General features: G+C 48.0%; 1 long non-coding RNA gene across 2 annotated transcripts; it reads right to left on the bottom strand.

Moving 5' to 3' along the window:
* Positions 1-3,296: 3,296 nt before the first annotated feature.
* LOC136519801 (uncharacterized) lies at positions 3,297-25,336 on the bottom strand. Of its 2 annotated transcripts, XR_010775049.1 has the most exons (4): positions 24,977-25,336; positions 24,834-24,892; positions 23,926-24,088; positions 3,297-3,440 (listed from the first exon to the last, which is right to left on the bottom strand). It is a non-coding gene; the product is annotated as an uncharacterized lncRNA (long non-coding RNA). The 2 variants fall into 2 exon arrangements; XR_010775050.1 differs by lacking the exon at positions 23,926-24,088.
* Positions 25,337-26,136: the final 800 nt, after the last annotated feature.

Genomic DNA, 26,136 nt, shown 5'->3' with positions numbered 1-26,136 from the left:
TACATGATAGTCTGGTTACTAATGCCGACTTCAAACTACATGTCCATTACATAAATAGAGGTGATACATTAGTCCTTCCACTAAATGCGAAGCGATCTAATCCTCATCATGATCACTATCGAGGTCAGACGCAGAGTCATTTCCTTCCTCAGGTTCTACTTCCTCTTCAGGTGCCACTTCTTCTTCTTCGTACCCTTCTAGATCCATTTCTGCGGCTCCAGGTGGGACATAAGGGTGGAGCTGATTGTACAGTAAATGAACCTCTTCATGCAGATTATCGTTGTATTCTTCAGCATTGGCCAGCTGCTGTCCTAGCTCAAACTGTCGAGCCCTCAGGACATCTTCCCTAGACCAAGCTGCATTTCGCTGGTGAGTTAACCTAGTCATCTCTTCAGTGAGCCTCTCAATCTCGGCGTCGTGCTCCCTCTGAAGCTGACGTCGGTCTTCGCGAGCATGACCAAGAGCACCAGACACACATCTGAGGCTACCCTCAACTCCATCTAACACTCTCATCATTGCGAACATGGCGCTCATTGCAGGGTTATCACTGTTCTGCCCTTCTGCTGCACCAATCTCCAAAGATCTTCCTCTTGCCTGCTGCCATGAGTCAGTGGAGGGATTACCTCTTGGAAAGACTCCAACCGAAGCGGCTGCCAGCTCCTGAGGAAAACGATCCATGATATTCCTCAAGATCCCAAAAGCTGCCCTGCCAGCTGCTTCTTCAGCAGTCCTACCAGTTGACTCATAACACCAGCCTGTCCACTCAGAATCGTCACCTCGGGGACGAACAATGGCCTCCACAGTAACTAAGAGACCTTCTCCCAATCGCTCATTCGCCCAGAAGTAGCGGGGTTCCATTCCATCAGGATAACCTACATAGCTGAGCACTCTCCACAAGAGTGTAGGCATCCCAAACTCTCCAAGGAACGTGTGACGTTGACGGGTACGTGGAGCAAGCTGACGGCTAGGAGCTCTGCCTCCGGTGGACTTGCGAGCAGTCTGCTTGGTGCGTGCCATCTGCACCATTAACATGTACCCTTGGTGAGACAATGCCATACTGGATAAGAGTTACATAACCGAGTAAGAATTTTATAAGGGGAGGAACAATGTAGTTATGTGAATGGTAATTTAACATGATGCATGCTCGTTCCGTACGTCCTCAGAAACTTAGGAAAAATTTGCTTCTAATGGTAGACACGGTGGCATACATACGTTCTCTCATAAATAGCGTAACTAGTCGAGCTACACGTTTCGTTGTTAGTGTACCTGCATAAAATTTCATTTCAGCCCTAAACCCATAATGAAATATGCAGAATGGTATTGTAAATACTTTCATATATGCATACCCATACATATACTTCCGTATCAATCTACACGTTAAGAATTTAAACCCACAATTAAATACGTACCATATACACATGCAAGCATGCATACACAGCCGTACCAAAGCTAACTCTTCCCGACCGCACGCTCACATCTTGCGGTCATACACTCATCTTACCTTGGCGTAGAGGCATTTGATCCATTCATTACCACTCAAGTGAATGGCATCCATACTATAGCACGCCGTATGGACGACGAAGTAAAAACCCCCGTGTTAGTACTTAAATAGCCACCTAATAGTCCTTAATTTGGGCATAAGGAAAGTGATCATTGGCACACTTTAGATTTCAAATACCTATTATATAACTAATAGTTGCTAGGGAAGGGTTTTTGAAAAACAAAAAACTTTTGTTTTAAATACACTTGTGACAATTAACGTTGAATCTTGCTCTGATGCCAGCTGTCGCAGAAACCGACCAATTTATAAGAATACAAGTATAATGGCAATCCGCAAGCGGTCGCACTGTCATACTTGAACCCATATAAACCCGGTAGTCCGTCGAGTACCACGACGGGTCTCGATAAATGATTTACAACAACCAAGATCGTACAGGATTCAACATACATGCCACACATTACATAAAGTTCACAGATACTTTTCATCATCAGAGTACGAATAGAAAGTTATTACAAACCGAGTTTGATAATTAAAGCGGAAGCAAATAAGTTCGAAGATAAAGTTTCCAACATAGTTTGATACAGTGCCATGCCAGATCACGATCTACAAAAGCAAAGATAGGAATTACTAAGGAAGCCTGCCCAAGGCTTACTCCTCATCCACAGCGGGATAGAAGCAACTCTTGCAATAACCATGATACACAGTGCCATCTGCAACAATGGGAAAATAAACCCTGAGTACGAGAAGGTACTCAGCTAGACTTACCCGTCATGAACCAGAAATAAAATGACTCCAAGGATCATGCAAGGCTGTATAAGTGGACGTAACTTGACAACATTTTGCGTAAAAGGCAATTACCAGTTGTACAATTATGATTCCTTTATCAAGTTAATTATAACTATCCATTTCTAGATTTGCAACTATCCTGTGCCAAACATGTGGTATATCATTTAGAAGCATACAATAGTAACCATAGCAGGTATTGTAATTCCCTATTCCTCTGAACCATCATGTTTCATAATATAGCTGCTACGATGTTGGGACTAGTCAAGTTTCTCACTATCCGGGAGAGACGGCGATTCGAATCGATTTTCAACCAGCTGGGAATTTCTTCCTAACACAAACCCAGATCTACCAGCCACGATAGTCTTAGGTCACCTTTGGTACAACTCAGGTACACATTTCGCGGGTTCGTACCGCGCCGCACAATCTGGAACACCAGATGCCAGGATGCTCAGGCCAAACCTGCCCTTGGGCTCAGTCTGATCGTTCCCCGGAAGGAGCGCACAACAGAACGATTCCCGGCCTGAGTTGAATTACTCGGCTTCGCGGTTGGAACGAGTTATCCGGCCAGCTAAGTGAGAGGCATGCGTTCAATCTTGTCAGAAGCGCCAACAACGGTACGGTCCTTAATCGACACAGACGGGGATAAGTCCACACCCAAGACCTCCATGCCTTGTTGCTTCCCTATCGACCTCCCGTCCGGTCTCAATTTACTTTTACCTCATGGTTCTGTTCCACGATAGCAGATATAGCCAACCGTGCTCCGGTATCCACCTATATCTCGCAGGTGACAGGACATCACCCGACTTCTACCGGTCTAAGCATGGCTAAGCATATATATATTCGATCCTGGACCTATACCGGTTAAAGGTGTAATATCTGGACAAGGAATGTACATGCATCAAGTGGTTTCATTCAACTCTTATAACCTAATGCATCAATCATAAATACATAAGTAAACATTTGTAAATTACTGGGAGACATATAATGCTCCGGGGCTTGCCTCGCAGAAAGGAAGTAGGACGGTGGTCAGGGCACTCCGGAAGCTCTTCAGGGTTCTGCTCCACGCCTTCGGGAGCTGCGGCTTGCGGATCCTCCTGCGGGTTCCCTTCCTCTGCTTCTTCGAATTCCAGCAACATGATCTCTTCCTCCGATCCTAGATGCATGAGTATGGTATAAGTATTACGAATGCATATATGTTAACAAGTGCATCATGTTGCTTGAGTAGGTGCATATCTCTTCTCGATTACTACTTAACTACTTTTGCAATGCATCGACTATGTCATATAGGAGCTACTTGTTTCACTCATAACTGGAGTTCTATAAATCCAAAAGCAGTGATCCTAGACTTTCTGGAAAGCTTATCAAATTCTCGACGACTTTGTTATTAACCATGTTTACAGTCTACATCAGTTTCAACATGTAACTCCTCACACTCTAGAATTAGTCCGGAAATGATTTAACATGCAATATAAAGTAAGAATACTTCTACTTTATGTAATCATTCACAATTTGACAACCTAGAACCTACCAACAGTTTAAGCATACCAAATATAGTTAAGATAATATAATGGTGAAGCCCAAACTATTTATTAAATTGCCTTTATTATTTTATTTAGATATCTAGGTTAAATAATAAATATATATCAGATGTGCTTAATAAATTCTCAAAAATTTACAGAGCCTTACTAATGCTATCAAAGGACTACTATAAAAATTTCATGTCATTTTACTAAGTAGAACATCCTAAACAAAAATGATAAGGAAGCAAGGCTTGAAATAGCATAAATGGAAAATCCTATTGAAAAGTGTCAAGCAACAGATTTCTTATTTTTCCTAACATCCATATGGTACTAGTATCATCTCCAATAAATCTCATGAATTTTGGACTTATAATTAATTTATAAAAATTCATGCAAGGATTAACTATTTATAAAAGAAAAATCTATAACTATAGATCTACACATGCACTGGTTCTCAAATTTTTATCCAAGCTCATGTATGACAAGAATAGCCTACCACAAAAATTTCATAATTTTTGGAGCACAGGAACTCTAGATATAAAATAAACAAATTTAAATACATTCAAAAGCACATTTCAAATCCTGATTTAAATCTCCAGAATTTCCTACTGTTGAAACCAAGAATGTATTTTTCTTAAATACTACACTTCCTAAGCAACACAATCATATTTATTTGAACATTTTAGGAGCTACCAAACTGAAGATACAAAATTAACAAAACACATGTGAATCTGCATTCAAACTGAACTGGATTTGAAATACTGAGTCGCTGACACGCGGGACCCACTGGTCAGCGAGACAAAAACAGAGCACAGTGGCGCTGCTCGACGGACGCGGCCAAAACTCGACGGCGGCGAGTTCACCGGCGGTGACATCATCACTAGACCTTCTACTCGACCTAGCGCGTCGATTGGTATACTTGGCCGGCCCTATCGTCGACACCAGCGACGACGGCGGCCATGGCGGCTCGGCGAGGCGGGACGTCGGCGGTACGCTGGCGACGACCTCGGCAGCCCAACCTAAAGTGCAGACGAGCATCTAGGAATGCTGGGGAACCTATCGCGCTAGCTAACAGAGAGGGAGGAGGACTGTGGCAGCGCGGCCACGATGACGGAGTCCGCGGTGGAGCTCTGGTGAGCCTTTGCACGGCGCTGACGCTTACCGAACGCGAATGGCGGGCACGGGAAGAAGCTACGGGGTGCTGGGGAGACGGTGGTGCTATTGCGGTGGCGAAGGAGCAGCGAGGACGAGCTGGTGACGGCTATGGCGACGGCGGAGGTGCGGGCCGAGCTCGGCTGTCGCTGCGGCGAGGAAGACGGAGCAGAAAATGGGAAATGAAGCGCGGGGCGACTCGGGCGGGTGCTGGCGGAGATGAAGGCGCGCCCAGGCACGGCGTGGCCTGCGTGGTCAGGGCGCTGGCGACGCGCGGCCGCCGCCGGGGACACGCGGCGTGCAAAGCCTGAAACCGGTCGGCCATGTACATTCGCGATTCAGTTCGTCAGTCGCGTGATGGCCGAGCCTGACAGCGCGTTTTCTCGCTGAATTACCGGCTAAACGGTGGCTCCTTCGTGCAAACGTACCGAATAGAAGTTGTAGAACCATGTACCATCTCCAACTCTTGTTAAGGCAGCATACTCTAATTCGCAACCTAAACCGAGTAAAATCATGCTCAAAGTCGGCTTGTCAGGCTGACAGTGTTCATGACTTAGCAAAAATTTGCTAAGTGTAGAAATTGTGATTTCTCTGATTTTTGAAACTCAAATTCACACATGTTAGGAGCAGAATCAGTCAAAGACCCAAAAATCAAAGTTGTTCCTTATGTCAAACACTACAACTTTGCTTTAGTGAACTCCTCCATGCAAGGTCCCTAACACCTAGTTCAACTTTAGTCAAACATGTCACTTTGAAATCATGATACCTATTCAAACCATGGCTAAATGACCAAACTAGCCTTAGCACTAAATACCAAAGTTGTTCCTAATGATATCCTAAGCATGTTAAAACAATTTGCAAGGTCATTTAAGCATTTCATGTAGTAGTCACTCATATAGCTATTCAGGTCAACACATGAAATATCGCTTAAGTGCTTGATCATGAAATGTGGCCTTCATGAACAAGGTTCCTTTTGTTAATCTAAGTATAGCTAAGGTGTGTTAGTGACCAACATTACCCACTAGCATTTATTTGCACATGATCATATGCATATGTTACAAGAAACACGAAATAACAAGCAATGTTTCATATGTTTCGATCAGATGTTTTAATTGTAAATGATGATTTATGAATGCTTGATGCTCATGCTCATGTTATGCAAGTCAAGTTATGCAAGGCTAACACCCGAGGTGTTACATTGTTTGAAGAGGAGGTGGTCCCTCCCCCGCCGTCTGCCAATGCTGGAGGTCCTGAGCCTTGACCTGGGCCCAAGCGGCCATGTAAATAGAATAGGAATTAACTTTGCATCGTAATGCTTGTGGTCGTCGAGGCCTTTCTTTTAAAGTACTCGTGTTTCTTAATCATTTGTCTTGTATTTCCGAGCCTCTGCCCTCTTGTCGTTTCTGATCAGATTTCTTTGCAAAAAACTTCCTTAGAGCCTAAGCCGTCCCTTGGGCGAAAGGTGGTGAGGGAGCGCCATAGCCCAGAGGCTTAGGCTGTCTCGCGACTCTACCGGCCCTCCGGCCCTGAGACGGGCTTTCGGTCCTTGGGTTTTTCGCAACCAATTTGTCAGAGCGTGCTAGAGGGTTTGGCGTAGGAATTTTTTCGAAAAACAACTAAAAAGTGGTGCGTGGGACTTAGGGGGGAGTCCCCCATCTAGCCCCCAAGGGAGGCTCGGTTCTGCGAAGGCAGAGCCGAGTCTCCCTTAAAGTGTTATCGTATTGCCGAGACCCACGATGGGCTCGGGGGGGTTTCTCGAAAAATTAGAACAACTAAAGAACGCTTTTTAATTGTATTCCGAGGAACAATATATACAATGCTTGGAAATTTAAGGGTAAAAGTGACGTAGCTGTTCTATGTTCCAAGCATTGGTGAAGATTTCGCCCTTCTCGTTGGCTAGCTTGTAGGTCCCGGGCTTCAGCACTTGGGCGATGATGTACGACCCTTCCCATGGTGGGGTCAACTTGTGGCGGCCCTTGTTGCTCTGTGTTAGCCTCAACACCAGGTCGCCTACCTTCAAGTCTCGGCTTCGAATGCGCTGGGCTTGAAAGCACCGTAGGGCTTGCTGGTATTTGGCCGAGTGCAGCAGCGCGATGTCTCGGGCTTCCTCTAGTTGGTCGAGGGCGTCTTCGCGGGTGGTGCGGTTGCTTTGCTCGTTGTAGGCCTATAGCCTCAGGGAACCATATTCCAAGTCAGTGGGGAGGATGGCCTCGGCGCCATAGACCAGGAAGAAAGGCATGAATCCCGTGGCTCGGCTTGGAGTGTTCCTCAGGCTCCAGATGACTGATGGGAGTTCGGCGAGCCATTTCTTGCTAAACTTCTTCAACCGGTTGTAAATTCTTGGCTTGAGGCCTTGTAGGATCATGCCGTTGGCACGTTCTACTTGGCCGTTGGTCCTTGGGTGTCCTACGGCCGACCAGGCCACACGGATGTGGTGGTCGTCGCAGAACATCAAGAATTTTTTGCCGGTGAACTGTCTCCCATTGTCGGTGATGATGGTGTTAGGGACCCTGATCCTATGGATAATGTCAGTGAAGAACAGCTCTGCTTGCTTGGATTTGATTCGATTGATTGGACGAGCCTCGATCCATTTGGAGAACTTATCGATTGCTACCAGTAGATGTGTATAGCCCCTGGGGACCTTTTGCAGAGGCCCAACCATGTTGAGCCCCCATACGGCAAACGGCCATGTAATGGGAATGGTTTGGAGGGCCTGGGGCGGGAGATGTGTCTGCGACGCATAGTACTGGCATCCCTCGCAGGAGCGTACTAGCTTGGTGGTGTCGGCAACCGCCATCGGCCAGTAGAACCCTTAGCGGAAAGCGTTTTCGACGAGCGTCTGAGGCGCCGCATGGTGCCCGCAGGCCCCTACGTGCAAGTCCCAAAGCAGGGCTCGGCCTGCCTCAGTGGTGATGCATCATTGGAGGACACCGGAGGGACTTTGCTTGTACAATTCGCCATTGCAGAGGACGTAAGCCTTGGCTCGCCGCATAAGCCGTCGGGCTTCGGTCCTGTCACTAGGAAGCTTTCCCTGAGTGAGCTAATCAAGGAACAGGACTCGCCAGTCCGTGTCCTGGTTGGTCTAGGAAGGCTCTGTGTCGACTTCCATGACCTCAGGTTCGGTCGAAGGAGTCTCGGTGGCAAAGGGGGCATCGAGCCCCATCGTGGGTTCAACCGGTGGGCCCTCCTCTGCCGCCAAGGCGTAGTCAATGGAAGGTTTATGGAGGTCCCTGTCAAAGATGTTCGGGGGGACCGGAGCCCGTGCCGAGGCCATCTTTGCCAGTTCGTCGGCAGCCTCGTTGTACTTCCACGCGATGTGGTTGAGTTCGAGACCGTCGAACTTGTCTTCTAGGCGACGTACCAACTTGCAGTATGCCTCCATTTTGGGGTCGAGGCAGTTCGCCTCCTTCATAACTTGATCGACGACGAGCTGCGAGTTGCCCCAGACGTCGAGACACCATACCCCAAGTTCGATGGCGACTTGCAAGCCATTGACGAGGGCCTCGTACTCGGCCGCGTTGTTGGAGGCGGCAAAGTGGAGCCGCACCATGTAGCGCATGTGTACTCCGAGGGGCGAGATGAAGAGCAGACCCGCGCCTGCCCAGGTCTTCGTTAGAGACCCGTCGAAGTACATGGTCTAGCATTCTATCTGGATTTGAGCAGGTGGCAGTTGGGTGTCGGTCCACTCAGCCACAAAATCGGCCAAGACCTGAGACTTAATCGCCTTCCGAGGCGCAAAAGTCAAGGCTTCCCCCATAAGCTCGATAGCCCACTTGGCTATCCTTCCCGAGGCCTCCCGGTTATAGACTATCTCTCCCAAGGGGAAAGGCGATACCACGGTCACTGGGTGGGACTCGAAGTAGTGACGCAGCTTGCGCCAGACCAGGACTACAGCGTAGACCAGCTTCTGGATGTGGGGGTAGCGCGTTTTGGTCTCTGAGAGCACTTCGCTGATGAAGTAAATAGGTCGTTGGATGGGCAGAGCATACCCTTCTTCCTGCCTCTCTACCACTACGGCAGCGCTGACCACTTGGGTTGATGCGGCGACGTAGAGTAAGAGGGCCTCGTCCCTGGCCGGCGGTACCAGGACGGGTGGATTGGTGAGCAGTGCTTTGAGCCTATCGAGGGCTTCTTTAGCCTCAGGGGTCCAAGAAAAGCGTTCGGATTTTCTCAAGAGGCGGTACAGAGGCAAGCCTTTTTCACCGAGGCGCGAGATGAAGTGGCTCAGGGCCGCAAGGCATCCCATGACCCTCTGCACCCCCTTGAGGTCTCGGATTGGTCCCATGCTGGTTACGGCCGATACCTTCTCCGGGTTAGCCTCGATGCCACGTTTCGAGACCATGAACCCTAAGAGCATGCCTCGAGGAACCCCGAACACACACTTCTCGGGGTTGAGCTTGATGCCCTTTTCTCTGAGGCATTTGAAGGCTATCTCCAGGTCATCGACGAGATCCCCAGCCTTTCTGGACTTGACCACGATGTCGTCCACATAGGCCTCGACGGTTCGCCCAATGTGCTCGCCAAAGACCTGGGTCATGCATCGCTGGTATGTGGCTCTCGCGTTTCTGAGGCCGAAAGGCATAGTCACATAGCAGTACATGCCGAACGGTGTGATAAAAGAAGTCGCGAGCTGGTCGGACTCTTTCATCTTGATTTGATGGTAACCAGAGTACGCATCAAGGAAAGACAGAGTCTCACATCCTGTAGTGGAGTCAACGATTTGATTGATTCAGGGTAATGGGAAGGGGACTTTTGGACAGGCTTTATTCAAACTGGTGTAATCTACACACATCCTCCACTTCCCATTTTTCTTCTTGACCAACACAGGGTTAGCAAACCACTCTGGATGGGATACCTCCTTGATGAATCCTGCCACCAAGAGTTTCTGCAACTCCTCGCCAATGGTCCTGTGTTTTTCCTCGTCGAATCGGCGTAGGCGCTGCTTCACCGGCCTGGAGCCGGCTCGGATGTCCAAGGCGTGCTCGGTGACCTCCCTTGGTATGCCCGGCATGTTCGAGGGACTCCACGCGAACATATCAGCATTAGCGTGGAGAAAGTTGACGAGCACGGCTTCCTATTTGATGTCGAGAGTGGCGCTGATCCTCAGCGCCCGGTTGTCGGGCACATAGGGTCGACTGGGATGAGTTTGACGGCCTCCGTGGGCTTGAAAGTCCTGGCTCGATGCTTGGGCTCGGGCAGGTGGCTGCCGAGTCGGTCAAGGTCAACGATGAGGCTCTCGGCCTCCATGAGAGCCTCGGCATACTCGATGCACTCGACGTCGTAGTCATATGCATGGTCGTACATTGACTCAATAGTGATGACGCCGTTGGGACCCGACATCTTGAGCTTGAGGTAGGTATAGTTGGGGACCGCCATGAACTTGGCGTAGCACGGCTGCCCCAGGACGGCATGGTAGGTTCCTTTGAACCCAACCACCTCAAAGGTAAGGACCTCCTTGCGGTAGTTGGAGGGGGTGCCGAAGCAAACGGGAAGGTCGATGCGCCCGAGGGGTCATGTGCGCTTCCCCGGCACGATGCCGTGGAAAGGTGCGGCGTCACCTCGTAGCCATGACCGGTCGATCTCCAGGAGCTCTAGGGTGTTGGCGTAGAGGATGTTGAGGCCGCTACCTCCGTCCATCGACACCTTGGTGAGTCGGGTGTTGCCGATGATCGGGTCGACAACAAGTGGGTACTGCCCGGGATTCGGAACATGGTCGGGGTGGTCATCCCGATCGAAGGTGATTGCTTCCCGAGACCAGTCGAGGTATTGGGGAGTGGCTACCTTAACTGAAAAGACCTCTCGGCATTCCCTCTTTTGCTGGCGCACCGTAAGGCACGCTGAGGGTCCACTAAAGATCATGAAGGCGTTGTGTACCTCGGGGACCCTTCGTCCTTGTCGTCGTCCGGGTCACCGGCGCCCTTCTTCTTGGTATCATCGTCGGGGAGCCCGAGCTTGGTGTAATAACACCGGAGCATGGTGCAATCCTCGAGGGCGTGCCTCACTAGGCCTTGGTGATAAGGGCAGGGCTTCTTAAGCATGTCGTCGAAGGGCCTGGGGCCCCTGGGGCCTCGGGGATTCTTGTGTTCTACGACCGCGACCAGATCGGCCTCGAGGACGGCCTGCTTCCCCTGGTGACCCTTTTTCTTTCTTTTGGGGAGGTGGGGAACCGAGGCCTCAGGGGCCTCATCCCTCCGCTTCCCCTTGGCGTCGTTCTCAGGGAAGATGGCCCCAACAGCCTCTTCGCCCGAGGCGAAGTTGGTGGCGATGTTGAGGAGAGCGATAGCCGAGCGCGGCACGTTCCGGCCTAGCTCTTGGACCAAGTCTCGGAAGGTGGTGCCGGAGAGGAAAGCCTGGACGATTTCTGAGTCGCCGACGCTGGGTAACTCGGTGCACTGTTTAGAGAAGCGTCGGATGAAGTCTCAGAGAGACTCGTCCAGTTTCTGGCGACAGCTCTTAAGGTCCTAGGAGTTTCTAGGGCGCACATATGTGCCCTGGAAGTTCCCGATGAAGACCCTAACCAAGTCGTGCCAGTCATGGATCTGTGAGGGAGGGAGGTGTTCGAGCTAGGCTCGCTCTGAGTCTGACAAGAGCAAGGGGAGGTTGCGGATGATGAGCAGGTCATCGTCCACGCCGCCTAGCTAACAAGCCAGGCGGTAATCGGCAAGCTAGAGCTCGGGGTTGGTCTCGCCGCTATACTTTGTGAGGTTGGCCGGCTGGCGAAACCGGGCTAGAAACTGAGCGTTGTGGATGGCCCTGCTAAAGACTCAGGGGCCGGGCGGTTCAGTAGAAGGACTGTGGTCTTCCTCACTGTCATAACGGCCGCCCCGATGCGGGTGGTAGCCTCGGGCGGGCCCTCACTATCATGGCGCCATCGTCGGCCGACCACCTCGTGGTCACCCTATGCCTCGCGTCAGTTGTCGAGGTGGTCGTGGACCGAGGGGACCCTGTTGATTATCGGCGCCCGAGCGGGCTCGGGACAAACTGAGGCCTCCCTATCCTGCCAATGTGGTGCTGAGGGGAGGTCCGAGACAGCTCCACGCCACCAGGAGGTGGAACTCTCGGCCTGCTGCACCGTGGCGGTCTCGAGGAGATCCCGGAGCTCGCCGCGAACCCGTCGCCCTTCCGTGGTAGAGGGCTCGGGCATCGCGCACATTAGCATCGCCGCAGCCGCGACATTCTGGCTAGCGCGATTGAAGATTGGGGGACGATCGTCCCCTTCATCGTTGTTGATGCGGTGGTGCACGTCGCGAGCCCGCCGCCGGGCTCCTCTGCCGTCACTGCGGCCCTGCTGCTCCTGCTCGAGAGTGTTTCATAGCTGTTGCAAAAGGAGTCGATCTTGCTCGACCTTGGCCTGAAGCTCTCGGAGCTGCTCCAGGTCTGGGCATCGGAGTTGTCTGAGGGCAAGGTTCTCATTCCGTGCTGCCGGTGGGATAATGCGTGAGGGTGTGGCATCGCCCGTTCCCTGATGAAGCGGAGTATAGTTGCCTACCCCCTCGTCCTCATCGCCTGTGCTTGGCATCCCAAGTCCGACGTGGAAGCACTCATGAGCGGGATCGTAAGTACCTTCATCGTCAGAGTCAGAGTAGCCAAAGCAATAGTCACTTGCGGCCAGGAAACGGCGCATGGCTTCAAGGTCGCGAAGTTCGGAGAAATCAGCTCTGGCCCACACCTCATCCTCCTCTGAGGAGTCGGCGTGGGAGTGAGTCAAAGTCACGGTACCAAAGTCGAGGGCGAAGCGTTGGTGGTGACCTGAGGGCTCCGCGTGAATGGAAGTGTAGGCATAAGCGTAGGAGGTGGCGGCATTTCTCAACCCGAAGGGGTACGGAGATAGTGCTATCGCCGGATTCTGCTTTGCCAGAGCCGACGCCTCAGAGGGTGGCGGAGCAGAGCTCGGTGATGGGGTGCTGCCGCATGCCACCGGCGTCTCTCCCTTGTCTAGGATCAGGCCAGACAGGTCCCCAACCAGGGGCCCTATGCCAACAGCTGGGCACGGGATATCGGCGGAGCGCGGCGTGTCGTCCTAGGTTCGCGTGGTGTCGGCGTGGCCCCACTCGCGTCGCGCCTGGCAAGTGCGACGAGAGCGGCCGCTCGAGCGCCGCCTGCGCCTGGGCTGTGGGTGCGTGATGTCGTCGTCGGTAGGCGGGGCTCGAGGTGTGAGGAGTACCATGTCATACTTGTGCCCTAGAGACATGAACTCCAGGCTCCCAAACCAGACCACCATGCCAAGATGCAGTGGTTGTAAGGGGTCTGCCATCCAGAACCTGTTGGGATGACGAAGCTGACACGTAGAGGCCCCTACCTGGTGCGCCAACTGTTGGTGTTTCGGACCGGGGGGGTCCTCAACCAACTAGTAAATTTGTACTGCGTGTTCCCGATCCCGGATGGTGATGCAAAGAGACACAAGGCTTATACTGGTTCAGGCAATCGGTGCCCTACGTCTAGTCTAAGAGATCGATCTTGTATTCCTTGCACCGAAGTGCTTGTAGTAGGGGGTTACAAGCTGGTGAGAGAGGGAGCTAATCCCAAGTCTCGGCGTGGAGCGGAGCGGGCTGCTTGAGATGTTGCTCTCAGGCAGCGGGGGAGTGTGCATATTACAGGGTGTTGCTTGTGTGTGCATGTGTTCGTCGTCTAGAAATGGCCAAGGTCCTTTCCTTTTATAGTTGAAGGGGGGACAAGGGTAATACGTGTGCCAACTACACGGCGTTGTGCGAACGGAGGCAGCATGTCCGAGTCCTGTAGCCTGTTCCTATGGCGGCGTGGCCGACAGAGTGGTCTGTCCTTGAAGTACTGGGGCGTCGTGCTGGTCACATCCGATCCTGTGCGTCATGGGAGCTCCAGGGCTACCTCAAAGCGGGCGTGGCGGTTGGCGCGCGGGTCACTGTAGGTTGACTGTGCGCGAAGCCGAGGCTTGGTTGGTGCCTAGGCTGAACCATGGTGGGGGGTCTTGGCAGGCATGAATCTCGAGATAGCCGAGGCCCTGACGTGGGGTGCAGAGGCTCGGAGGGAGCGGTTGATCTTGTACGCTGATTCTGAGGGGATGATGACCCGGACTAGACTTCCCATGCCACGTTGTCTTCGGGGCGGGGGTTATGGGGCACAATGTAGTGCAGGCGCTGATCGTGGGCACAGCGCCAGAACACAGTGGCTGGTGATCCCCGCCGCGCCTTGTCCTAGCTGGTATGGCGCTGATGCGACTCCTTGTCCCTTCGGCCACTCCGTGGTGTCGAGCCGTCGTTCGGCTGAGATCGCGGGAGTGGTTGATGCATTAATGGGACGTGACACGCTGTTGGGAAGATTGGTCGAGGCGGGAGCGGCGAGTTACTGCCAAGCCAGCCTTGAGCGATACGGTGAATCGCTATCTCGTTCGAGGCTGTACGCATGGGGCCTCGGGCGAGACGGAGATTGGGCTCCTTGTCGAGGCCTCCCGTGAGAGGCCTCGCGCGAGGCGAAGATTCGTTAGGGCGTCGAGACCTCCTGTGCGAGGCCTCGCGTGAGGCGGAGAGCCGGTGGGCTCGGACGGGGCCGGTGGTTGACCCACGGCTTACCTTCTGGCTTTGTTGTTGATGGGGTTTAAGTGACTCTTTTGGTGTACGCTCGGGGTACCCCGTTTTATGGTACCCGACAGTGTCCGACTCACTTCTTTGTAATCATGGTTGATGAACACTTTTCTACCACTGGTGCCCTTCCCAGCCAGCCTACCCTTGTGACGAGAATCAGGTTTACCAATCCCTTTCTATACTTTTAGGTACTCTTGACAGCACTCGACGACTTCTTCAATATTGTAACCCTCTATCATGGAGCCCTCTAGTTATGCTCGATTATGCACATATCGGCTTAGAACCGACATGAACCACTCATAGGACCACATTTCATGCAAGTAGCAAGGGCCCAGTGCCTGTATCTGATGAACCATGTGAATCTTGAGATGTGGCATTATATAAAAAAGCAGGAGGTAAACACATCTCAAGTTGGTTTTGTGTCTCCACCACAAATTCATGTAGGTCACTCAGCTCTTTCTTGCCAATCGTCTTCTGTGAGATCTTCAAAAAGAAGTAGCACTTGTGGGTGATGGGGATTTTCAAGAACTCTAGCTTTATAACCCTAATTGCAATAGGTAGAAACACTGTCAGCATCACATGACAATCGTGAGCCTTGTAATGTGTTATTGACAAGTCCTTCATCGACACTAGCTTCTTCACATTCGCTGAAAACCCAGTCGAGACTTTGACCCCCCTTAGGAAAGTGCATATAACTCTCTTCTCTTTTGGTGTTAGGTTGAAGCACGCCACGGGCAGAGTGTATTTTACATTAGCCTTAGGTACCGGGTGAAGCTATGGCATCACGTTTAGCTGCACAATGTCTTTTCGTGATTTTAGACCATACTTTGACTTATCAGTGTCCATCAAGGTAGCAATGAGACTCTCAAAGACATTCTTCTGCACGTGCATAGCATCAATGACATGGGGGACCTCCAAGTCTGGCCAATAAGGCAGATACTGAAAGAAGATCGATTGTTTCTTGAAAGGTACTCCTTCGATAGGAGGTGTGCTTCTATCTCTATTCGTCCCGTCCGGATTCTTCTTTCCATAGACGACACGTATGTTTTTACCATTCTGTACACATGTTCTCCGTTATGACATCTCTCCAGAGGGGATTCAATCTCTGGGGTGTTGTCATAAAATCTAAAGAATAATTTGTTGTGGTACTTGTGACTTATCTTTAAGAAGCACCGGTTCCTTAGGTAAACTATCTTCTTGGATGCATCTAGGAACACCCATATAGTACCATCCAAGCAAACTAAGCATCCCGTCTTCCCTTTGATTTGTCCATACAAAGCAAACAACGTGGGGTAATCATTGGTAGTAACAAATATTATTGCTCTACATATGAAGTCCTCCTTTCGGAACGCATCGTACATCGTTTCCCCATGCCTCCATAGCCTCTCCATTTCTTGCATCAAAGGCTCGAGGAACACATCTATATCAATGCCTAGTTGTTTAGGGCCAGAAATAAGAATAGTGAGGAGAAGGTACTTTCTCTTCTGACACAACCACGTTAGGATGTTGTACATGGTCAAGATCACTGGCCATGTACTATGGTCGCTCATCCTCTCATTGAAGAGATTCATTCCATTGGTGCTCAAGCCAAACCGTATATTCCTTGGGTCATCGCTGAATTCTTTGAGCTTCTCATCGATCCTTTACCACTGACTACAATCAACCAAGTGTGCAATCTTATCATCATCCACCTTGCACTCCTCATCCCACCATGTCATGAGTGTGGCTTCTTTAGAGTTTAGGAAGATATGTCTCAAGCAGTCGGTCATTGGCAGGTACCACATTACCAAGGTAGGAATTCTTCTCTGTTTTGCACCGTTGCCTAATGGAGTGTCCTCTGGGGTTGAGATTCTTGTACCACCTTTTTTGTACCCTTCTTATTCCTCTTTTTCCCCATGGAGGCTTTGTCCCCACCGTAAAGGTCATTGTTTTTGTACCGGCTGGCCCCACACCGGGGACATTTATCTAGTGACTTGAATGTTTTGCCACAAAAAGGATACATTGGTTGGGGCATGCATGGATTTTTTCAACCCCCATTGTCAATGGACTTATGACCTTCTTCGCTTGGTATGTGTTGGTGGGAACTGAGTTTGGTTGTGGTAGCACCCATGATAGGAGACACAATAGATGATTGAAACTACAGTCTGATCAGCCATACTTAGCCTTTAGGATGAGTAGCGAAAGCACAAAACATAGCAATGTCTAATGTGTTGGATAGCCCTTTTCAACACCATACACAGTCTCCATCGATGCTTTTGTCACCCTTTCCAAATTTTCTAGACCTTTCAGGCTCTTTAGTAAAATCTCTGGTCCAAGGACTCAAATCATGTCCTTCAAATCATCTTCATCCCCAACACATGCTCCACCATCATTATTGGCACCACCTTCGTCGTTACCATCCCAACCACCAGCATCACCACCTTGTTCATTGCCAAACTCGAGATCCATTCGTGCATCAAGCTCTACTGAATATTGGGACAGGGATTCTAGGGTTTCATCATCGTATTCCTCCTCATTCTTGTCGTTAACAATAACCGTTTCACCATGATGAATCCACACTATGTAGTCCTCAACAAATCCTCGCATAATCAAATGTGATCTGATGATAGTCATATCTGTCCATGCCATACGGTTCTTACAATCTTTACAGGGACAAATAATTGTATCCTTATTCTCTGTCAACGTCGTTGCATACTTCTATGTCGCTTCAATAAATTTATTCACCTCTTCACGGAAACCTGCCTTGAATCTTAACGAACCATACATCCAAGAGTTCACGTACTCCATCTTTTATAACAACAACAAAAACATTAATGGACTACTTATTCAGATATATATAAAAATGAATCAAATTAACAATTACTTAAGAATAATTGTATATACTTTAGATATATATATATATATGAATATAAATCAAATATAATTACATGAAGCATACAAACACACCATGGTAGAGGAAAATTAATTAATTGCCTATTTATCCTAAATAATTAAAATACATATTTGTTGATTACAATAAACAATTTCAAAGACAACAATTAGCAACAATTAATATTTTACCCAATATCTTTTATGCAAACCCTAGTCCAATTTCATCAAACATAAATTTACAAAAATGAAATTAATAAAAAAACCAAACCCTAGATCTAGATCTAGATCTACATGCACATGAAACATCCATAAAACTAACTAATTGTTCACTAAAATCAAGAAACATGAACCAAATAAGGGTATGATCTTGTTCCCCTACCTAATTTATCCTAGTACATTCAAAACATGGGTCTAATTTGCTTCATAAGTAGCTCAAGCACCATAGAAGAGAGAGAGAAACACAACTCTAATTACTCACTAACCAACCATTAAAACTTCAAAAAAAGTGTGGAATAGTATTTTCTTACCTTCTACAACCTCTCCACCAAAGGATTTGAGACCAAAACCTTTCCCCTTAGTAGAGCAATTTTTAGGAGGTGCCCAAGTGTAACACCCAGGTGTTTGCCTTCCACATTTGCACTTGCATTTCATGAACATGAGCATCATTCATTCATTCATAAGCTTATATCACATGAAACATGAGTTTGAAACATGGCAACATGTTGCATGTTTCATGTGTGTTGTTTCTTGTATGAAATGAAAAGTGTGCAACACTTAAGTGCAACATGTGCAACTCACTTTGGTGAAATATGGTTAGTTAATACTATGCAACAAGATCATGAAACATGTGAAACATGACTATGAAACAATTGTAACATTTCATGTGTTTTTCATTGTTTCAATATATACAATGCTTGGTTCTTGTGTGACCAAGGTGTGGTGTGGCTAATAGTTCTTTTAAACAACTTAGTGACACCTAGAATGTCATTCGGAACATTGTTCATATTGATCATGTTGCCTAAATAGGATTTCAAAAAGTGGTTTGACTTGTTTTGACCCCTAAACCCTTTTGTTTGACTGTTTAAAAAGTGTAGCTTAGGATGTTTGCATGTCTGAGCAACCTAAAGCAAAGTTGTAGCAAATTTTATAAGGAACAAACTTTATTTAGGAGCCAAGTCATGAAAATGTGCACAACATGCTCAAAAATGGCCCACAAGTCAGAATTTAAAGCTGATTCAACATCTGAAAATAATTCTAAGTGTTATAACTGGATTTCAGTTTCATGTACCCTAGTTTAGAGCTCTGTAGTTTGCAAACAAAGCCAAACTAGCTCGAGCTCCAATTGTAAAAATTGTTGTTCACATGTAGATGTTCAACTTTGTCAATTGTACCTTGAGCTATATCATCACGGATTAGGAGTTAATCACTGTCAAACTTCGCCTGTCAGTCGGTTGATGGACCACTGAATCAGAGTTTCAGGCAAGCTACAGTGCTGACCGTTTTCAGAAAACGTCCGACGTGTGGCGCCACCCGTCACCGGCCGTCTGACCATGTGGCCACGTGCCGTGGCCGTCCTAGCACTACTGGCCACGACATGAACACCCCCACGCGCCTGCCGACCGGCTCACAGTCTATTTTTCATTTCCTTCGCCTTCACCCGCGAGCAGCAACAGAGCAGCCGCTCCGCCATTGCTGCCGAGGAGCTTTGTCGTCGCCTAGCTTGCCTGCCGCTGCAAAAACACGAACTACGTCTTCACCACAGCTCCGCCGTGTCCTCCTCCACCTCTCAGCCGTGCCGATTGGGTCTTGGTAAGGGCGCATTTGCCGTTTTCCACCACCGCCGCCATGACGGGTCTCGCCGGAGTTGGAGCTCCACGCGGCCAACTACCACCGAGGCTTTCCCGTCCCCTTTTCTTTGCGTGGGTAGCACGGTAGTGACCTCCTGAAGCTCGTACCGAGCTCGGTTGAGCCAGCCATGGCTTGCCGTCGCCGGCAGCTCGCGCCGGAGCTTTGCCGTGCCGCCATCACCGGCGACGAGCCCCCTCCGCTAGGTCTTAGGTCGTGCCACTTGCACCAATCGGTTCCTCTCCTCACGCAAAGCAAGTAGGTAGCCGTGGTGTTGCCGGAGTCCTCGTCGTCGGCGAGCAAGACCACCGCCGCGCCATCAAACGCCGCCTCCCCTATTCTATCTCACTGACAAGCGGGTCCGGCTGACAACCGGGTCCCACACGTCAGTGACTGCTTGTTCCAAAGGATAGTTCAAATTTTCAGTTTTGAATGCTGTGTTGTAAATTTTGTAACTCCAAATGTGTAGATCCAAATGGTGTGATTCAAATTTTGTTAGACTCACAGTGAGGTCTAGTATTTAAGAAAAATATGTCTTGAGCACATGATGTAGAAATTTTGGATGAATTAAATAGGAACTTGAAAGGTGTTTTTGAATGCATGCAAACTTGTTTAAATCATATCTTGAGTTTATTTGATCCAAAAATTATGAAATTTTGTGGGTAAGCTAGTCTTGCTTAGTAGAAGCTCTGGTTAAAATTTGAGAGTCATTGCATGTATAGTTTGTGAGTTATAGATTTTCCTTTTATCATTGATGGATACTTGTATGAATTTTTGTAAATTATCTAGGAATCCTATGACCATGAAACTTGGTGGGTAGTATCTTAGTACCTTAAAGATAAAAGGAAAAATATGAAATCTGTTGCTTGACACTTTTCACTAAGGTTTCCTAATTATGCCATTTTAAGCCATTATGCCTTACCATTTTTGTGTAGGCTATTATACTTACTCAAATGGTGTGAACTTTTTATGGTAGTCTACTTAGAGCATGTAGTATCTACTGTAATTTTTGTAGAATTAATGGTGTAGTTTTCATATATGTTTACCATTTCCTCTAATTAATTCAACAAATTAAGAAAGGTATTAAAAGAAATGTTTTGGTGATGAACACCCTACTTTCTGGTGTTCTTGTGATATGTGTAATTAGTGAGTAGAGCTAGTTTTGTCCAATTATTTGTTTATATCATAAGTTAATAATTATTTCATTTGCGTTATGTCCCTTTGGACAGATCTGGAGACTTTAAAAAGTTCCCCATGATATTTTGGTTTTCTGTGAATGTGATGAATACAAAAGTTGTAGACAATTTATGTATCTAGCTCCTGTCAAAATTTGAAGGCATTTGGCCCAGTAGTTTAGAAACTACAGCTGTTTAAAGTTAGGTTCCAGTTTTGCTTACTCTCTGCCTTGTGAGGACAGAGTTCTGTTGATCAAAGAATTCGACTTGGTAAAGTGTTGAATCATGCTTTGAGGTCTGAAAATGAATTGTAGACAATTTCATAAGCTTTCCAGATTGTCTTGTTGCATGTCATTTGGATTTATAAATCTCTAGTTATGGCTAGTTTACTATACCACTACATAGTCTTCATTTTTCTGAAATACAAATGCTTGAGTGTATGCTTGATGCAATGTTCTCGTTGATTGTTTAGGGGTTAGCCTAACTTGAGAATATGCTTAGGTGCAGGTGCTAGGTCATTAACTGAAGATGAGCAATTATACATTAGGTTGTATAAACTTGGTAAGTGAAAGTGATTTGAATAGGGCTTAAGTTGGAATATGCAAACTACAGCGAACATGTGCATTCCCCGAGCATCCCGGACATTCGTTCATGTGCATCCATGATATTTATCTTGTGCATTCATGCAATAGGTGTGCTGGAGGGAGTGACGTTGCTGGAGTTCGAGGAAGCCAACCAGGAGGAGGAGCCCAAGGTGCAGGAAGCCGACGAAGCAGCCGCCGCGGAGGAGTTGCCCGAGTGCCCTGACCACCAGCCTTCCTCGTTCCTGAAAGGCAAGCCCCGGAGCATATTAAGCCTCCCATGTTTTTACAAATATATTGAGTACCTTTTATTCGTTGATGATGCATTAAGTATAGGAATTGGTTGGAACCAATTGCTGCATTATATATCCCTCCTTGTCCAGATATCGCACTGGAATCCTATTTAAGTTCAGGAATGGGTTAAATGCTTAGCCATGCTTAGTGCGGTAGAAGTCAGGTGATTTCCTATCACCTGCGAGCTTTAGGATGAGGTGGATCACGGTTGGCTATATTTGCTATCGTGGAAAAGAACCATGTGAATAATAAATTAAGACCGGGTGGGGTCTTGTGTAGGTTTGAACATAGTGACTCCATCTGAGTCGTTTAAGGACCGATACGCTGTACGTCCTCATGTCATATTGAACGCAGCCTAACACTTAGCTAGTCGAATAAGTTGTTCCGACCACGAAGCCTAGTAGCTCGACTCAGGCAGGGGACACGAGCAGTGGCGTGCATTCTGGAGGTAGTAAGGATGTGCGGAGAGCCATTGGCATAAGTCCAAGGCGGGTTAGAGTCCCAAACAACCTTGGCAGAGTGGTTTTCTGAGAATGTCGATCTGTTCGGACTCGCGACTCCTGAATCGTACCAACGGTGACTTGTTTGCGACCCTGACGGGGGAAGCAGGGTTTGTGTTTAGAAATACCCCTCCAACTGGATAGGAATCGATTCGAATCGCCATCTCTCCCGGATAGTGAGAACTTGACTGAGCAGTGGCAACGTAGATTCAATTAATTTAACGATATGGTTAAATGAATGATGATGATAAGGTTGCCACAATGAATACCTGATATGGTTATTAATGTTTGCACCCTAATAAAATGATTGCTTAGTACAGGTGCTAATATAGATGACAGGTTAATGGCTAAAAGTCACTGCTAGTTCAGGTTAAGAGTTGATCATTATTACTATGCTTTTCCGCAAAAAGAAAGTGTCAGCCAGATCCACTAAATTAAGCTATGCATAATCCTTGGTGTCATTTGTTTTGGTTTTCGACGGGTAAGTCTAGCTGAGTACATTTCTGTACTCAGGGTTTATTCCCTCTTGTTGCAGATGACCTTCTATATCAGGGATTCTGTAAGTATTGTCTCCACCCGGCGGGTGATGAAGACTAGATCATGGGCATGATCTCTGTTCTCTTATCTAAATGCTTTTGCGGGCTGTGATCAGCAAACCAGTATGTGTATTTGAAATCGGGTGTGTAAGTTAAACTATTTGTTTCCGCATGTTTTACAAGACTTGTTTTGTAATAACGATGACTCTGTGATGATGTAATCTATTTACGAACATCTATGAAATGTTGTAACGTATGATATGTTATGTTGAATTACTGTGATCTTGGTTGTATGCAAGTTGGTTTGAAATCCTTCGAGATTTCAGTTGACTACCGAGTTTATATGGGCTCAAGTTCGAGAATTTGATCGTTTCGGCGATTGTTTTTGTACTTGTGCTTTTATAAATTGGTCGGTTCTGTGACAGGCCTCCTAAGCCTTTTTTTGGGTAAGAGTGAGTGACCCGAGGAGGAAGAAGGGGGTTATAGCCTTTTGTACGTGCAACATTTGTAAGGGCGGCTGGTGATTGAGCCGCCCCTACAAATCACAACACCGGAGGCGGCTGGTGGGTGAGCCACCCCTACAAATCGACCCATTTATAGGGGTGGCCTGTATCACCAGCCGCCCCTACTATGCCATTTGTAGGGACGGTTGGTCTCGTGGGTCCCGAGCACGCCCACTGTAGGGGTGCCTCCATACCTAGCCGTCCCTATAAAAAAATTGAGTCCTTGATACAAACCTTTTCTGTAGTAGTGTACGGCTGTGTTGCAGCCGAGTATTGAGACATGAGTGCTTGTTTCGATCTTCACCTCGACGCCATGGCTATTTGTCCGTCGTAATCAGCATGATGGATGATATTATATTGGTTTTGTTTGTTATTGACACTACTACAAAAAGCATTTGTAGGGGCGACTGGTGATGGTTTGTAGAGGCGGCTCGGCCAGCCGCGCCTACCATACTGTCTCTATAAATCATGTATTTGTAGGGACGGTTCCTAGACCGCCCCTATAAATCGATTTATAGGGCGGCTGGTGTTATCAGCCGCCCCTACAAATCCATTTGTAGGGGCGGCCGTAGTACCAGCCGCCCCTTTAATACCTATTTATAGGGGCAGTTCAGTCTAGAACCGCCCCTACAGTATATTTTTTCATCAAAAAAAATTCAAATTTACAATTCAAATTCGACCAGAACATATATTTTTCATGCACAACTCCATCATGACTTATCTTCTTCAGCGATTGTACTGAAACTCAATGACAATACACATTTATTTATACCAGATTATAACAAATATTCCATGACTTTTAGGTGGACAATTTAGTCCAGAAAAATGAAACAACAAATTTCATCTATTAAACTTTCCAGTAATCGTAATAACATTTCATGGTGACTATGATTTTTATGTGAAAGACCATTTTTATGTGAAAGACCACATAATAACAAAATCAATGGCGCTTAGATCTAGCAATCGAACATCACAAAATCAGAAGCTTCTAATAAAACTTCCACTTGCAGAGTTGCAGTCACACATCAGGTCAATGTAGCACTAAAGCAGACTAAAAACGGAATTCGTAATCTGCAAGAACTAAAGCGAACGAGTGGTACTCACTGTCTACTGACTGCTGCTGACAGTGGCCATGACGGTGGCCTGCACCTGCTTGCTTGTGGCAGCGAAGATGACGTGCCGTCAACAGATCCTCCGTCTTCTTCGTTTGCGATTTAGGTCCTCCGACCAACCGAGAACGTAGCCCCATCAACACCGTCGGCATGGGCTGTTGGCGCGCCGGCACGGTCGAGGACATTTAATAGTTTTCTAGCACTAGTATGCATAGAATTAAGGACATTTGATTGGACAAAAAAGATTTAATTAACTTGTCGTAATTCAACTGGTCATGGATCTCAAAGGCGATTTCATTGTCTTAAGGCATGTGAAGGCATATAGCAGATTTTTTCAAGTAAAATTCAACTACAGTTAACCAATAACGAACATGATTTCTCCAGTGTAGGCTCATCCTTTTCCCATCCACACATTTTGAGCAGGCACCTCAATGTAATCAGTTTATGAATTCTGCACCTGATCGATGTAACTGAACGGAGGTGCTACCACAAAATCTGCAGTAGCACCATAATAATGATCTAAGAATCAATGCAAAGCCAATACATATTCAAAAAGTACAAGTTAGGATTAATAAACAGCCATAGAGTCAAACTGATAGGACTAATTTGAAGGTTCAATTATCTTGGCATTTGGCAAATCCCCGCATATAAATTAGTCATGTTCCTGAAGTTTGGGCCAAAATAAGACTGATTTGAAGGTTCAATTAGCTAGACAAAATCCACAAAGTCAAAGGCATAATACACCATCACCAACCAACTGTTTGTGCGGCCATTTCGTCGAACATGAATCGAGCTATGGCCAGCTGAATGCACCAGATCGATAACACCAGATGGATCGGGGCCACGAATCCATAGAAGATGGCAAAATTATAAACAAAAAGAGAAGCAAATTGAGTAGACCTGATAGTGCAGCCATACGCCTTTGACCTTCTTTATGCTGCATCTGACCTGCACCTTGCCTGGTCAGGACCAACGAATCAGAGTAGGTCTTCATCGTGAAGGGAGGCAAGGGAAAAGGCAGAGAGAGCATGGATCCATCTGACCTAGTCGTGGAGGGACGGCCGTGGCCGCTGTGGCAGGGAGGGTCGATCTCCACTTGTACACAGACATTCTTCTCCTCCGTCCCCATCGCCGCATCGTTCGTGCTCCAGTAGTGATGAGCACCGGGTCCTGTCGTAGCTGTTGCTGCTGAGGGGTGGAGGAGGAGGAGGGCGCGGGCCTGGGTTCACGCTCGAGCCGCGCGGTGGAGAGGCACTGCGAGGACCTGGAGAAGGAGGGGGAGGGCACGCGGCGGCGGCTGTTGCTTGGGGAGAAGGAGGGCGTGGCGCCGCGACGGTCGCTGGCCGGGGAGGAGGAGGGCGCGGTGCATGGTGAGGTAGCGGCGACTGCGGCAAAGGCGTGCGTGCGTGCAGGTTAGGGTTCGGGACGGGGAGGCAGGCGGCCGAGCGAGAGCCGCTGGGCCCCACCTGTCGGCGCCGATTTGCTTTTATACTGTGAGCAGGTAGATTGGTATAGAAGAGGATCGATCGCATGGTGTATTCGTTGGGGGTGATTTAGCCACCCCTACAAATAGCCGCCTCTACGTACCAGCCGCCTCTATAAATCGATGTATTTGTAGGGGCGGCTCGTATTACCGGCCGCCCCTACTGTGTCATTTGTAGGGGCGGCTGCTGTGTTGGAGCCCGAGCACGTCACTGTAGGAGCTGCTTCAATGCCAGCCGCTCCTAAAAAAACGGCCCATTGCTGTAAACTATTTTCCACGTAGTGAGAGGAGAAGGTACTAGAAAACCATCAGAAGGCTGTCCCGTCATGTATAAACTGGATGCTTCACTCCCGACGTCTTCAGGACATGTTCTGGAATTTTATGACCCTGGCCGGTCACCTCAGCAAGATTTTCACTCCCACACCGGAGGAGATGTCCGTAGTTGCTTAAGAAAGACAACATGCAACTAAATCATCCCAAATGCCTCTCAATCCTGAACTCTTACTACAACTTGTGTAAAGCATCACATATTATGTATGCGTGCTTTCTACCCGAGAAATGGTAGTTTGATTGAAATCTTTGGGTCACATATATATCATCGTTGGCTCATTGGGTGGTGCCTGTTGATCTGCACTAGTAGAGAAATGGGTTGTAGTCCCGGTTGGGAACTGGCTTTAGTCCCGGTTTTCCAACCAGGACTACGAATCCGGGACTAAAGGT

This window comes from Miscanthus floridulus, chromosome 18, assembly GCF_019320115.1.
Source record: "Miscanthus floridulus cultivar M001 chromosome 18, ASM1932011v1, whole genome shotgun sequence".
Taxonomy (NCBI): Eukaryota; Viridiplantae; Streptophyta; class Magnoliopsida; order Poales; family Poaceae; genus Miscanthus; species Miscanthus floridulus.
This window is presented reverse-complemented; position numbering and strand designations above follow the sequence as displayed.